Genomic DNA, 15,221 nt, shown 5'->3' with positions numbered 1-15,221 from the left:
CGCCGAAGAAGCTCGCCAGCTCACCCGAATGCTTATTAAAGAGCAGCAAAACCTCGACGCCCGGCTCTACAACATACGACGACGAGACCAAGAGTACGCACTTGGTGACCGCGTTATGGTTTGGACACCGATTCGTTGCCAGGGCTTAGTGACAAGCACCTGCGTCGTTACTTCGGGCCCTACAAGATAACTGGACGACTTGGGCCGCTAGTCTACGAGGTTGTACCCGATGGAGTGACACCGTCATAGAGATGTCGCGCGCGACCTGAGATGGTGCACGACGCGCGCATGAAAAAGTTTTTTGAGCGTTAGCGGAATAACGGACCTTTCTTTTTTTCATTTTCCATGTTTGAGTACATGCTTAAAAGTTTCTTGTTTTGCTTAGCGTCGGGGCGCTGCTTCTTCACGAGGGGGTAATGCCACGTGCGCTTATTTCTACGCGAGTGACGCGAGCGGCCTCTCTGCGACGCAAGCGGCGTCGCTTGACGCGCTTCGAGATGAACGCCCTAGGCGCGCTTGCTGCTTTCGCCGTCACCGATTTGTTTGCTTGCTTTAGGGCACAAGTTCGCCCAATAAACTCTCTAAGTTTCCCGCCGACGCAGTGTCCCGTACTGTCTGCCTGCGTGCCAGGGAGCTCACCGTCACCTACATGACAATATGTTCTTTGAAAATAACACACATACCGCAATGAATTGCTTTTTCTTTCTCACGATTTTATTGTTCTTGTTTTATTAGCTTGCACACTCAATAATTTTATATTTTTCAACATTTTTCTAGCTTTTTTGTATTTCTTATTTGGTCACCAATGTGACGATCGCTTTATGATTGCTATGATATACAGTCAGGGGCTCTCTGGCGACACTGGAAACGTTCTTGGCCAATGTGAGGTCTATGCAAGACCGATGACGCGTCGTGGGCACAGTGATGTTTGTGTGACATTGCAAAAGCACTCCAAGGGGAACGCCACGAACCCCTTTGCGTCTGGCCGAGACACGTCTATGTTGATATTACCCGCAATTATGATGGGACTGTAATCGGTAGGGGTGATCCAACCAAATGTGCATATGCTTGGCGTATGCGGCACGATCTTCATCCGTATTACGTGCCATTCCCGCTTCTGTTCACGATGGTGTTCTTCGTAGGCGTACTATTCTACCGCAGTCTCCTACGCACACGGCATCCTCAGTGTACGGTTGGAAGGCAACGGAGATAAGCTTACGTAGTTTGCCTATAGCACCCGGGACGTGAAACCGCAATCTACAATAAAGAGCGTCGATTACGGTTTTACTTTTATGCGAAGCATATTACGAGAGCTGAACCCAGCTACTCAGGCGCGGCGGTGTCGCCTTCAATACCACGTTACACCGTGACGTCACGACAGAGGAGAAACGGGGCTCCACAACTCGCGCCGTCGCTCACGGCGTCGCGGCGGTATATAAGCAGCTGCGCTTGCCTCTGCTAGACACTCACGAGGTGAGATGCCTCCTGCAGACAGAGCTGCTCGTTGGAATAAGAAGCGAAGGTTGCGGCGTGCTACAGAGACTGATTTTCTAGGTGGCTTTGGCTCAACTCTTGCAAGATGGGCTGGGTGGGAATCGAACCAGGGTCTCCGGAGTGTGAGACGGAGACGCTACCACTGAGCCACGAGTACGATGCTTCAAAGCGGTACAAAAGCGCCTCTAGTGAATGCGGTGTTGCCTTAGAAACGAGCTGTTTCTAAGGCTCAGGCGTGCGTCGCTTGCTCAGGCGCACATTTCGTTGCCGCGCCGAACGCTGCGTTGCTCGACGCTCACCGCGTCCAATGCGGGGCGCGTAGTCGCTGCGCCGTAGCCCATTGTCTTACACCCCTTGGCGGGCCGACGGGAACGCTGTCGCGTTCCACTCTTGAAGGCGAAGCAGAGTAACGCATGAGTTGTTTCTTCGTCTAGCCGAACCAAATATAGCCAAGCAACAGCATTTCACCAGGCTAAACAGTGGTTCAACAACTAAAATAAAGGCTAGTATGCTTCGCATCCTGGGCTTAACCTTAGCTAAGCCACAGCCATTTTTTTTCATTATGATATTTTTTTTATCGCCATGTGTTTTAACACGTCTCGCCATTGAATGCAGCTGCGGTATACCCGACAGCACGGGTTCGCTTTATGCTTTAGCTCCTTTGGCTCTGGCGTGCCCACCATCTTTTTTTTGCCTGCGCACACAAACCGCCAGAACCTAGCTTATAACAGCTCCGCTGTAAAACAAATAGCATGTAAATTTGTGATGCGGACACAAGGAGTGCACAAGCAAATGTGCTTTAAAGCACCACAGCGTCTAGATGACTACGGAAGCGGCCACCCATAAGATCCACAATTATGTATTCGCCGTGGTAGCTTTGCCGATTTCGACAAGGGTGAAATTCAAAAACGTTAGCGTACTAATATTTACGTGTGCTTTAATTGATCCGATGTAATTACCTGCCGTGGCTATGGTGTTGCGCAGCTAAGCACGACTTCGCGGGATCATATCCCGGCCACGGTGGTCGATATTAAATGGAGACAAAATTCGGAAATGCCCGTGTACCCTCCTTTCTCGGGCTCGTTAAGGAACCCCAGCTGGTCGAAATTGATGCTGAGTCCCCGACTTTCGCGTGCCTCATAATCATGTTGTTAAATTAATTACGTTCTGGGATTTTACACGCCAAAAATGAATTCTCACACTCTGTGCGATCCGCATAGCCTTTTAGCGAAATCTGTTCCCTCCGCAGTTGCTAGCAGCCAGTGACAGAGCGATCGGTAGGCAGCCATGTTTTATTCTTTTCTGAACGGGGCAGTCTTCGGCTATTCCAAAAACATTCCAGTGTTGTTAGGCATATTAACATATTTTTAGTGCATACGCGTCACTATGAGGTGCTAAGTGTTTGCGGTTTTGTGACGTCGCTTTATATGAAGGTGAAGCGGAACAGTCTGAAAAGTTTTGATCCATAGCGGAATAATAGTGCGAAAAATGGGTAGATTCGTAAAGAGTTTTGTTCGGCATAACCATGCGTAATCAGTGTGGAGAGCTCATGTTAGATGGTTAGATGTGGTGGTTTTCGTTAGGTGGTGTAGCAGACAGGTTAAGTCGGTGTGGCCGAAAATATTTTTAATGCAGTGGTCGAGGCCTAGTGCCAGATATGCAACACAAACTGATTGGAATCGCTCCTTGAATGTACTTGGCGCTCGCAGCCGCCTGCTTCAGCCACTCCAGATAAGAATACGATATATATATATATATATATATATATATATATATATATATATATATATATATATATATATATATATATATATATATATATATATATATATATTATAATACCGAGACCGATCAAGTTGTCCAGCGCTGTTTATTCCAAAAAAGGCAACGCCCGCAGCTCACGCGCGAAGAAGTCGAAGAAGAGGGAAGATGATGATGGCTATGTACAAATGAAAACGACGAAGTACGTTAATAGTGCTTACACTAACTTCCCCCCGTCATGGAAGCGGCCAGCCTGGCCGCCGATTAGAGATTATCTAAACGGGGAGTGAAGGGCTTCATCCGCGACACGTGAACAATTTCGGCATTCCGGCGGCGCCGGTCAGTGACGGAGTGTACTGGGCGGACGAGATAGTTCACTGCAGATGTTTGCTGCACAACGGTGTATGGACCAATGTAGCGTGGAAGGAACTTCTCACAGAGGCCTGGGGTGCGGACTGGAGTCCAAAGCAGGACTTGGTCTCCTGGGTGAAAACGTAGGTCACGGCGTTTGTTGTCACAGTAACGCTTGCGCTCAGCTTGGGTAGCTTCTGTGCTTTGCCGGGCGATTTGACGGCAATGTGCAACTCGGGCAGCAAAATCTTCTGGAAGCGACGTGTCAGGCGAAGAAGGTGCGAAAAATAGTTCTCTGTCGAATATGGTGGAAGGAGATCGTCCATACACAAGGAAGAAAGGGCTGTAGCCGGTAGTCCGTTGAATAGCAGTATTATATGCGAATGTCACAAAAGGAAGAATTTTATCCCAGTCAGTGTGGTCAGGAAGGATGTACATGGCAATCATGTCAGACAGCGTACGGTGGAAGCGCTCAGTAAGGCCATTGGTTTGCGGATGATAAGTAGAAGTAGATTTGTGGACGGTATTAGTGGCTCGAAGAACTTCCTCGAGAACTTGTGAAATGAACGCCTTGCCACGGTCACTGAGAAGAACGCGAGGAGCCCCGTGGCGCAAGACGATGGCGCGCAAGAAAAAGTCGGCGACCTCAGAAGCGGTGCCGGATCGCAGAGGGGCAGTCTCGGCATATCTTGTTAAATGGTCGACCGAAGTGACAATCCAACGGTGACCGGAGGGTGTCAACGGCAAGGGACCATATAAATCAATGCCAACAAATTCAAAAGGTGCGTCCGGGCAAGGGAGGGGTTGTAGTAAACCGGCAGGAGGGGATGTCGAGCGTTTGCGGTGCTGACATGACGCACAAGAGGCAATGTATTTGGCCACCGTTGTGGATAGGCCAGGCCAGAAGCAGCGGGTCTTTATGCGGTCGTAAGTCTTGTGGAAGCCTAAGTGGCCAGCCGATACAGCGTCGTGAAGTGCCTCTAATACCCGCAAGCGAAGGCAGCGAGGTAGAACTGGGACCCACCGGTGACCTGTTGGGTGGTAAACGTAGCGGTGTAGCACGCCACCTTGAAGGCGGAATTGTCGAAGTTGGCGTCGCAAGCGGCTGTTGGGTGGTTCGGTGAACCCACTAAGGCGATCCATGAGAGCTCGACAGTAGGAGTCGGCCCACTGAAGCGAGACGAAATCAGAGCGTGATGAAAGCGTAACTTGGTCCAGGGGCGTTATCGAGAGCTGGTGGGAGGCAAGCGTAGCATCGGAACGACGTGGTTGGGAAGACGACGGCGCGTTACCGGGAGAGAGTGAGAGTGGGCAGCGATACAATGCGTCTGCATCATGATGGCGTTTTCCAGACTTGTATGTTATAGTGAAGTCATATTCCTGCAATCGCAGTATCCAGCGTCCTAAGCGTCCTGACATGTTTTTCATTGATGACAGCCAACACAGAGCATGATGGTCGGTGACGATGGTGAAGTGGCGGCCGTAAAGGTATGGGCGAAATTTCTGAATCGACCAAACGATAGCCAGGCACTCTTGCTCTGTAATGGTGTAGTTCCGCTCAGCTGGAGAAAGTGTTCGGCTGGCATATGCTATGACTTGCTCTTTAGATTCTGTATTACGTTGCAGAAGTACTGCGCCAATACCTTGTGCGCTTGCGTCAGTATGGAGTATGGTGGGGGCACGATTATCGAAGTGGCGAAGCACTGGTCCAGAAGTAAGATGCCGCTTAAGAGCTTGAAAAGCCGACTCGCAGTCGCTAGTCCACGTGAAAGAGGCACCGGTAACCAGTAGACCAGTAGCTTGTGTAGAGGAGCTGCTATTGCTGCGAAGTTGCGTATAAATCTACGAAAATATGACGCCAAGCCGAGGAAACTACGTAGATCTTTCTGTTGCTGGGGGCGAGGAAACTGAAGAACGGCACTAATCTTTTCGGGGTCAGGCTGGATGCCAGCTTTTGAGACGACGTGACCCAATACTTTTATTGTTTTGCTTGCAAATTTGCATTTTTTTGTATTGATTTGGAGACCAGCATTCGCAAGGCACTTGAGAACTTCGTCTAATCGATGAAGATGTTGGCTGAAGTCAGACGAAAAGATGACAATATCGTCCAGATAACAGAGGCATGTCTTCCATTTTAGACCACGAAGGACGTTGTCTATCATGCGCTCAAATGTGGCAGGAGCATTACAAAGGCCAAAAGGCATCACGTTAAATTCATAAAGGCCATCCGGTGTAACGAATGCGGTCTTTTCTTTGTCAGTCTCGTTCATCGGAATTTGCCAATATCCTGACCGAAGATCAAGGCTGGAGAAATACTCCGCCCCTTGTAGTGTGTCCAAAGCGTCGTCAATTCGAGGTATTGGATATACGTCCTTGTGTGTGATCTGATTGAGCGCTCGATAATCCACGCAAAAGCGAACTGAGCCATCTTTTTTCTTTACCAGGACCACGGGAGACGCCCATGGGCTAGATGAAGGTCGTATTATCTTCCGCGCAAGCATGTCAGCAACCTGTTGTTCAATGACCTTTCGTTCGGACGGCGATACACGATAGGGGCGTCGTCGTATAATAGCGGAACCATCGGTTTCGATGCGGTGTGTAGCCGCAGGAGTTTGGCTCAACACAGGAGAACAGCTATCGAAACAGGCTTTGTGTTTTGCCAAGACCACCATTAGGGCTTCGGACTGCGCGGCTGTTAGGTCAGAACCAAGAACGGCTGGAGGAGGGAAAGAATCATCCAAACCTGAGGTTGGGGCTGGCGATGAAGAAGGGCAAAGCGCGACTAGAGAGATAGGTTGAGTGTCGGCGAGGGTTGCCACAGTCATCCCTTTGGGCAGCATCACAGGATCTGGGGTCGTGTTGCAAGCAGACAGAAGGGCGCGGCCGCGTGAAAACCGGACGAGACAGGTGGCAATGAGAATTCCGCGAGAAGTACAGCGGCAAGAAGGGGCGACTAGGGCGTCTCCGTCGGCGATCTGACTGGATGTTACGGCTACAACGTCTTCGTGACCAGGAAGCAGGACGTAGTCGGCAGCGATGGTCAAGTTCACGCATGAAAGTAAAGAGTCCGCAACAGGTTCAAGCTCTGTATCCGTGATGTGGACAACTTCCTCTCTACATGAAATGACGGCTGAAGCAGAATGTAGGAAGTCCCAACCCAGTATAAGTTCATGGATACACGTTGGAAGGATGATAAACTCGATGTGGTGGCGTATGCCGTCGATGAGAACACGAGCAGTACACTGTCCGTGAGGGTGAATGAATGCATTATTAGCACCACGCAAAATAGGTCCAAGATAAGGCGTTTTTACTTTACGGAGCCGCGAACACAGATCACTCCGAAGAACAGAAACGGCGGCACCGGTATCGATGAGAGCTGACGCGGGAACACCTTCGACAGTCACAGAAAGCATGTTGGCCGGGCGAACAGGAGGAATTTTTGAAGACCGATAAGAAGCAGTTTCCCCTCCAAAAACTGCAACAGTTAGTTTTCCGAGTGCTGGTCGACAAAATGGGAAGTGGGGCGAAGCGGTGATGTAGAGCGCCGGTAAGGGGATGGAGAACGACGTCTGGCCGAACGGAAACTATGAGGCAGATTGGGAGCAGCTGGTGGAGACGGAGAACGCTGTTGCGGGGACGAGTACGGTCCGGGATAGTAGTCGTCTGATCGGCGAGTGCGGTCTCTTTCGTGCTCAGCATAGCCTCGCCTTTCATCCTGCTGGCGCCGGCGACAGAAGCGAGATATATGGCCGCGTATACCGCAGTAAAAACAAACTGGACGAGGTGGACGCCACTGAGGGTACGATGGCGCAGCAAGTGCTCTGGTTCCCATCGAAGCCAAATGGTCATAGGAAGCGCCAGTAGGCACGGAAGGCACGGTAGGGGTGGGTAGCGAAACAACATCCGCGTAGGTAGGTGTGGAGCGCGCTACCGGAGCAAGATGCGTCATGGGTGTAGTCATCGCTGTCAACTCCTGCTTTACGACCTCGCGCAAGTCGAAGGCGGGGGTTGGGGCGCAGGCAGCAGGTGGACGCCTGAGGTCTTGTAGTTGAAGCTCTTCGCGGATGATGGTGCGGATAAGAGCACGTAGATCTGGAGAATGGGGAACCTGAGGATCGCTGCAGTCATGTGGAAGACGAATAGACTGCAGCTCGTCGAGGCGTTGACACGTTGAAGTGATGTCTTGGACAGAAGCCGGATTTTGCACGATTAAGGCGTTGAATGCGACAGGCCCAATGCCTTTTAAGATGTGGCGAACGCGTTCGGCTTCCGTCATGCTAGGATTCGCACGGCGGCACAGAGCCAAGACATCCTCTATGTATGAGGTGTAAGACTCTTGGGGAAGTTGGCGCCGCGTTCCCAGCTTCTGTTCGGCGACTTCTGCACGGCCAGACGAGGAAGCGAAGATTTGCCGCAGCTTCGAGGTAAACGTGGACCAATCCGCGATGTCGGATTCGTGGTTGAAATACCACGTCTTTGCAACACCGGTCAAGTAGAAGGTGACGTGCCTCAATTTCTGGGTGTCGTTCCACTTGTTGCAAGAACTCACGCGGTCGTAGTGGTGGATCCAATCGTCTACGTCATCACCGCGGAGTCCCGCGAAGACAGGGGGATCGCGCTGAGGGCTCGTCACAGTCCAAGAGGGCGCCGCAGGCGGGGTCGTCGGTGTGGTAGGGTTAGAGGCGCCGGAAGGGCCGGGGTTGGAAGTGTCCATTGTTGTAGGGGTAGCTGGGTGCAGGCGGCGACCGGAACGGAGCTCCAGGGAGGACGGGAACGCGAGAGGACGTCGGGATCTTGACGTACCTCCACCACTTTATAATACCGAGACCGATCAAGTTGTCCAGCGCTGTTTATTCCAAAAAAGGCAACGCCCGCAGCTCATGCGCGAAGAAGTCGAAGAAGAGGGAAGATGATGATGGCTATGTACAAATGAAAACGACGAAGTACGTTAATAGTGCTTACAATATATATATATATATATATATATATATATATACAGGGTGTCACAGCTAACATGAACCACGATGTTCAAAAAACCTATACGTGCTTCAGAACAGAAATTGCGTCTGTTAGCGTTTATCTACACTTCCAGTACCATTTTCCGTGCGTCTTTCTTTTTGAGTAATTAGCTGAGATAAATAAAATGCACTTTTTTAAATATAGCTTCAAACGTTCAGACGTCAATGAGAAAGTTGTGGAGCTCCACAAATATTGCCCAACCCCGGCACTGCCAACGAGATGGGCTTAGCGTGGCCGTATTCATTCGAGAACAAAAGCCCGCACAGTTTAAAATATACCACCTGACAGCGCGCTCTGTGCACCCGAATGCGCCGCGATTACAGCGCTCTCATGAGTGATTTGTAAAACATCGCCAGCGCCGCGCCTTCCCTTCACCTACGAGAAAGGTCTTCAACTATGGTCCCTAGACCATACTTCAACTTTTGCTCGGCTCTGCGATTACCGGCAGCGGCTGGCATCGGCGCTCCGAAAAAGCGCTTCGTCAGCAGCCACTCGCGCCTGTCGCCGAAGAACGCGCCGTCATCAGCGGTTTATTCCTATATGACGAGAAGAGCAATTTTTTTTCCAGCGTTCGAGTCGATGCGGAATAGAAAAAATACACACAAAACATGCATCATACATCTGGAACTTGGGACGCTATAACGTAAAGCTATTGCAATTCTGCAATCAGCGCACCGCGATTAGTCAAAAACTTTTTTTTGGAGCACCCCCATTTCACCTGTCCGTAACGCGGCGCCACAAAAACCACGATTGCTCCCCATTTGATAGAACGTGTGCACAATGATTATGCATAATTTGATCGAACAAAACAAAGATAGTTATTTCTGATTCGACGCCTTTTCGCCATTAGCCCTCGGCTGTTGGTCAAAAGTTTTCGGGCTGCACGCACTTCACCTGACTCCCACGCGACGTCACAAAACCGCAAAATCTTAGCGCGTCAAAGTGACGTGTACGCCTTAAAGATGCATTAATATGCCAAACAAAACTGAAATTTTCTTCTGAATAGCCGCAGGCTGCCCCGTTCAGAAAGGAATGAAAGATGGCTACCGCCGATCACTCCGGCACTGGCTACTCGCCCCTGCCGAAGAGCGTGGGTTTATTTGCGTGTAATAAAACATTTTGCGTGGCCGTGTAACGTTTTCGAGAACTTTCAGCACGTTTACGAGCTCGTTCTGGCAACTCTTCTTTGCTGAGGATTCGTTTTAGCGTTAATCTTAAGCTTCTGTTGCATGCCGCCGCGATTGTCGACGAGCCACCGCAAGCTAAGTAAGAGAAAGCGGACCGGTCGCAGACGCCGGCACCACCCTCTTCATGCGGTTATCGATATTCAGTGCAGTGGCTCGGCCCCATCGAATCCCTCTCCACTCGAGCATGCTCCTCGCCTCTTGTGAGCCAATTAGACAAGGCAAGCAGCTCAGTGCAGGCAATGTTATTCGATTTCAAGCAAGCGTAAAAGTGGCCTCCTATGAACGAGGGGAGCATTTGCTTGGTTTGTTCAACCCTGCGAGTGACCGCCGGATGCTTGCGTTGGCGGTTACGCAAATTTGACGTCAGGAGATTGGAATAGAAACATATTGGAATAGTTTTACGTTATACGGCCCTTGTGCGAGAGAGAGCATCATTTGTTACAACGCCGCTTTTCTTCCAAACTGTGCCAGTGGCTACATACATGTGAGCTCGATTGTCTATTACTGTCGTGGCGCGCAACCGTTTCCAAGAATTTGTTTACAGCGCCTAAAAGCATGCCGTACTCAAGCGAGCAGAAGGCGAACGAGAACGCCTCGACTACGCTGAAACATTGAATTCGTCATTGCTCTTCGACGCCCCCTTCGACTCACATTCGTCGATCTCCGGTTATCTGGTTGTATATCTCCGGTTATATAACTGATGTACGAGTTACGTGAACATTTTGTCACTCAATATTTCTTAAATAATTGGAGGGCGTTCTTGAGGAAATTTATGTTTTTGCGTTTATTTTTGTGCATATTTCACATGTAGTCAATTGCTATGTATATGTATATATCTCCTGTTCAATCGCTGTTCGGCTTTGTGCTGGCTTTAGTCAAGTCGTTTGTCTCTAAAGCGACTTTTACTTGCAGTCTCCTCCATCACTGATGGAAATAAGGAAGCTTCTTCTTCTTCTTCTTCTTCTACTTCTTCTTCTTCTTCTTCTTCTTCTTCTTCTTATTATTATTATTATTATTATTATTATTATTATTATTATTATTATCTTACAACCACGCAATGCGCACGACTTCTTAGCCGGCTACGTGATATTACCGCCTCCTTCGATAGCCATCAACATATTTCTTGGCCGCACCAATACTGTATTGCATAGCATTGACGCCGAGTCACGCACCCCACTCTGGCAGCGTCCTTACCGTGTCTCCGGTTGTGAATGTCATCCCATTGACGAAAAAGTGAGCGGTATTTTCTGCGGGGAATGATCGAGCCGTCCCATTAGGCATCTTCAATCACCCTCGTAAACGTGGATCTATTCGCTTCTACGTTGATTACGGACGTCGTAGCAAAATTATGCGGAAAGAAGTAAATCTCCTACCGCGCATAAACGAAGCTCTGCATGGTTTGAAACCTGCCGACTCCTTTTCCTCTTGTTACTTGTACTCCGAAAGTCCCCATGACGGAGGCTGATTGCTCAAAAACCGCCTTCGCCACACCAGACAAATTATACGAATTTAATGTCATGCCATTCGGCCTATGTAATACACCCGCTACTTTCGAGCGCATGATGGACATTATCTTGCGCGGTATCGAGGTTTTCCGTATCTAAATGATGTTACTGGCCTCTAACCTGATTTCCCAATTGATCTTCAACAACTAAGTGGGGCATTAAGCTGTCTTACCAAGGTTGGTCTGCAGCTCAACATCGACAAATTATTCTTTGCTGCTCGTAAGCATCCAATCTCTAGCCATGCCGTATCAAAAGAAGGCATGATTCAACATCCGGCGACACGCCGTGTTGCTACGCAGTCCGCCAAGCCTACCAACGTGAAGACTCTACGCAGCTTCACCGGCGTCTGCTCATATTTTCACCACTTAGTGAAAAACTTGGCTATGATTTTCGCTCCTTTTACTCAACTTCTTGCTGTAGACAACGCACTATCTCTCTGTTCCAAAGCGTGTGACCGCGCGCTCACGGCCCTACTCCGTCTGCGCTCCTCTCCGACTATGCTGCAATATTTTTACCCTTCTGCCCTAACTGAAGTCCATACAGATTAGATGCCAGCGGAGTCGGTCATGGCGCGGGTCTAGCCCAAATAAGACTTGATCTTAATGAATACGTCGTCGCTTATGCTAGCCGCGCGCTCCCGTAGGCGGAGGATATATTGAGGCAAAGAATTTGAAACTGAAATTGCCGCACCGACTCGCAGTAGGCTGGTGCCGTCAGCGCATTTGCAGAGGGAGGGGCCCCATGGGAACGCTGGCATAATCAGCGGCATCGGAGCCACCTATGGAAGGAGACTCGACAATGAACGTGCGAGCAGTGCAATGAGCGCGTACGAGTGGTTACACCGAGGGGCGTTGATGAGCTAACTGTGGTAGAAGACAACGACGAACGCGACGAAGACAACGACGAACGCGACGAAGACAACGACGAACGAGACGAGCGCGTTCGCGTGGTTACGCCCAGAGACGCCGACGCTCAACCCAGGCATGGGCGCCTAAGTACTCCGCTCGAAAAGGTGTCTTTAGTCATACTTTGGGCACCTATGAAATTTGGTCATTATTATTATAGCTGCCCATTTCATGCAGTAACGGACCATCACGCGCTATGCCGGCTCTCCACATTGAAAGTTCCCTCTGACCGCCTCGCACGCTGGATGGCGGAGTACATCCACGTGGTGTAATGCAATGGACGCAGACACACCGATGCCGACGCTTTCTTCCGCTCACCGATTTATTATGGCGTAGACAGTATTTGCTGACCCACCTTTATGGCGTCAGCATTTTCCATAGATGACATGCGCTGTAAGCACCACATGTAAATACCTGTAGACTACCGCACTGTATGCTGGAACAGTAAAACTGTTCCAGCATACAGGACTCTACGGCGGCAGCCGCAACACTGTTATGCGCGACAAACACCTTTACCGTCGTAACTATCTCCCTGAGGGCAGGCGATGGCTCCTTGTATTAACGGTATAATTTATGCGCATCCTTTCACATTGATCCTTAATGTACTCACAATAATGTGCTAAAGAACTACACCCACCTTTGGCTCCGGTATTACTAGCCTGGCAGGTACAAGTTTGTTCACAAGTTCGTTCACTGCTGCCTCAACTGCCAACGACGAAAGTCAGAGCCTAATTCTACTGTAACACCTTTACAGCCGCTTCCTTGTCCAGCTCATCCCTTAGATTGGATGGGAATCGACCTTTACGGTTTGCTTTCTTGTACCAGTGCTGGCAACCGCTGGATTATGGTTGCCATCTCACACGCTATGCACAAACTCCTGCGCTCACATTTGCAACTATTCAAGACGTTGCATAATTTGTACTGCGCCATTTCGTCTTTTTCATGGAGGCCCTCGGCAATACCTCAGTGAACGAGGCAGCGCTTTTATGCCTGAAGTAGTTACGTAGGTTCTCAAGGAGTGCTACATCGTTCATCGCGCCACTAGCACCAACCACCCGCAGACGAACGGGCTGGCAGAGCGTTTCTACTGAACTCTTGGCGACATGCTCACCAAGTACGCGTCCCACTATGACCACTGGGACGCTGTGTATCCGTTCGTCTAGTCCTCCTGTATTACTGTCACTCAAGCAATCACTCGCTTTTTTTCCGTTTTTCCCACTGTATGGCCGCGAACTTTCATCCACGAGCGATACAACATGCCCTTCTACCCTACCAGCCCGGCTTCCCGGAATGTGTTCCTGTATCCCAAGCTGCGCAGCATGCTGGAGATTGCAGACAGCTCGCCCTTTGCCTTACGACGAAGGGCGAGATCAGGCCCACCAGAAGCATTGTCGTAGTGGCCCTGAGCCACCAAGCTTCCCTTCCAACACCTTGGTTGTGGGTTCCACCTGTAGCTCCCAGTGTTTCCACTAAATTGCTCCTTAGGTTCCATAAATCTTGGTGTGCGATTGCAGAATCTTACCCCATAGTACAGCCTTTGTCACCGTCTTCTGAACAGCACCACCGCGGTGGTGAAACTGTTCACTTAGATCGGCTCCAGCTCTTCTACGACCCGTCTTGGTTGGCGTATGCTTAGACTGATAGAATGGCATCTTTTTTTCCTGGCTGTAGTGTAATGAAGAAGAATCGTCGGGCAGCCTGGCACATCACCAGCTCTTAGATGCGGGGCCTGCTCTGGCTGCTCGCCAGGCTAAAACCTACGTAACAAGTTGGACATCCCTTTTATTGCATACCCCACAAATAAACACCTTAACAATACATCTATTGATATATATCAAGCAATAATCAAAATTCGAAGTTCAAATATTCTCTGTAAATCCTGACTGGCCCACTTCAGCGACATGACGAAGCCGACTGAGAGAGCACGTTGCTCATAAAGGTTACTGGGACAGCATTAATACTGCAAAGCCGACTGAGACAGCATATTGTTCATAAAGGCTACTGCGCTAGCATTAATTCTGCACTCGACATAAGTAGTATGATGTCGATAGTGCTGCACCTGCATTATGACGGAAGACGTCGTCAACGCGCTGCTGACGCTTCTGTCGATGGATAAGGCTATGCTTTAGGGATTTGATGACTTACTGAAAGACATATGGCTTGAAGTCCTCGAATGTCATTGGCCTTAGATGTCGCTTGCTGGCATCCCACAGCACTTTGATTGCAATGGTCGCTGGAGCGGCTACAATAACTAGTGCTTGTACACAGTCCGTCCAAACCACACCTCGTAGGCCACCCTGAAAAGATGGCGAACATGGACTACTCAAACCAGGCCAATACAGCAGGCACAGCGCAAGAGTGATTGCTAGGGAAGATAACAGTTGTGGAAGGCTCAGAAGCTACGTTCGACACCTAAGTCATCTTGATGTTACACTTCTGTGCAATGCCTAAAATGTTTACCCTCTAATGAATGCCAAAACTCCAGTAAGGGAAAAAAGTCAACCGTCAGGTAGGATTGATTTATTGGCGAGTTCAAGAGCTTGCGTCCTTGTTCTCGTCCCACAGCACGCTCCGACCACTGCTACGTAGCTCTTGAAACGAAAACAAGATTGAAAGTAGTGCTCTTGAGTGCAACGAGAGATTGTGCCCATATTTTCTTTTAACGGAAAAAGGAAATTTTACCTGTTGCATATTACTACTGGCAGGCCATAAACCAGAGAACATGGTTTCGTGGTCTTTCGCATGGCGTGTTTCAAACTGCTCATGCATCGTCTGCTAAAAAGGAAGACGCTAAGAAATGTTTTCACGTGAATAACATTAGAAGGTGGTGATCAAATTCGGGTGTTAGAAATGACAAAGCCATCAATTGTGCCTTGCGGATGGGCTTCAGGATAATTTTGAGTTTTACACGTTCATTAACAGAAGCGCTTCTGAACTTGGCCCGAATCGCAATAGGGCCACTGCGCTTGGCAAGTGATTATGCAACATTGTGTTCAGCG

The 15,221-nt window shown here is 49.5% G+C and overlaps 1 long non-coding RNA gene across 1 annotated transcript in view; it reads right to left on the bottom strand.

Annotated features, from left to right (window-relative positions):
* Nucleotides 1-14,512, bottom strand: part of LOC126524195 (uncharacterized) — a 36,865-nt gene extending 22,353 nt beyond the window's left edge. The window contains exon 1 of the long non-coding RNA XR_011893146.1: nt 14,368-14,512. This is a non-coding gene — a long non-coding RNA (uncharacterized lncRNA). The remainder of the gene's footprint in view (nt 1-14,367) is intronic.
* Nucleotides 14,513-15,221: the final 709 nt, after the last annotated feature.

Source organism: Dermacentor andersoni, chromosome 3, assembly GCF_023375885.2.
Source record: "Dermacentor andersoni chromosome 3, qqDerAnde1_hic_scaffold, whole genome shotgun sequence".
Taxonomy (NCBI): domain Eukaryota; kingdom Metazoa; phylum Arthropoda; class Arachnida; order Ixodida; family Ixodidae; genus Dermacentor; species Dermacentor andersoni.
The sequence above is the reverse complement of the archived record's forward strand: the minus strand, read 5'-3'. Positions and strand labels throughout refer to the sequence as shown.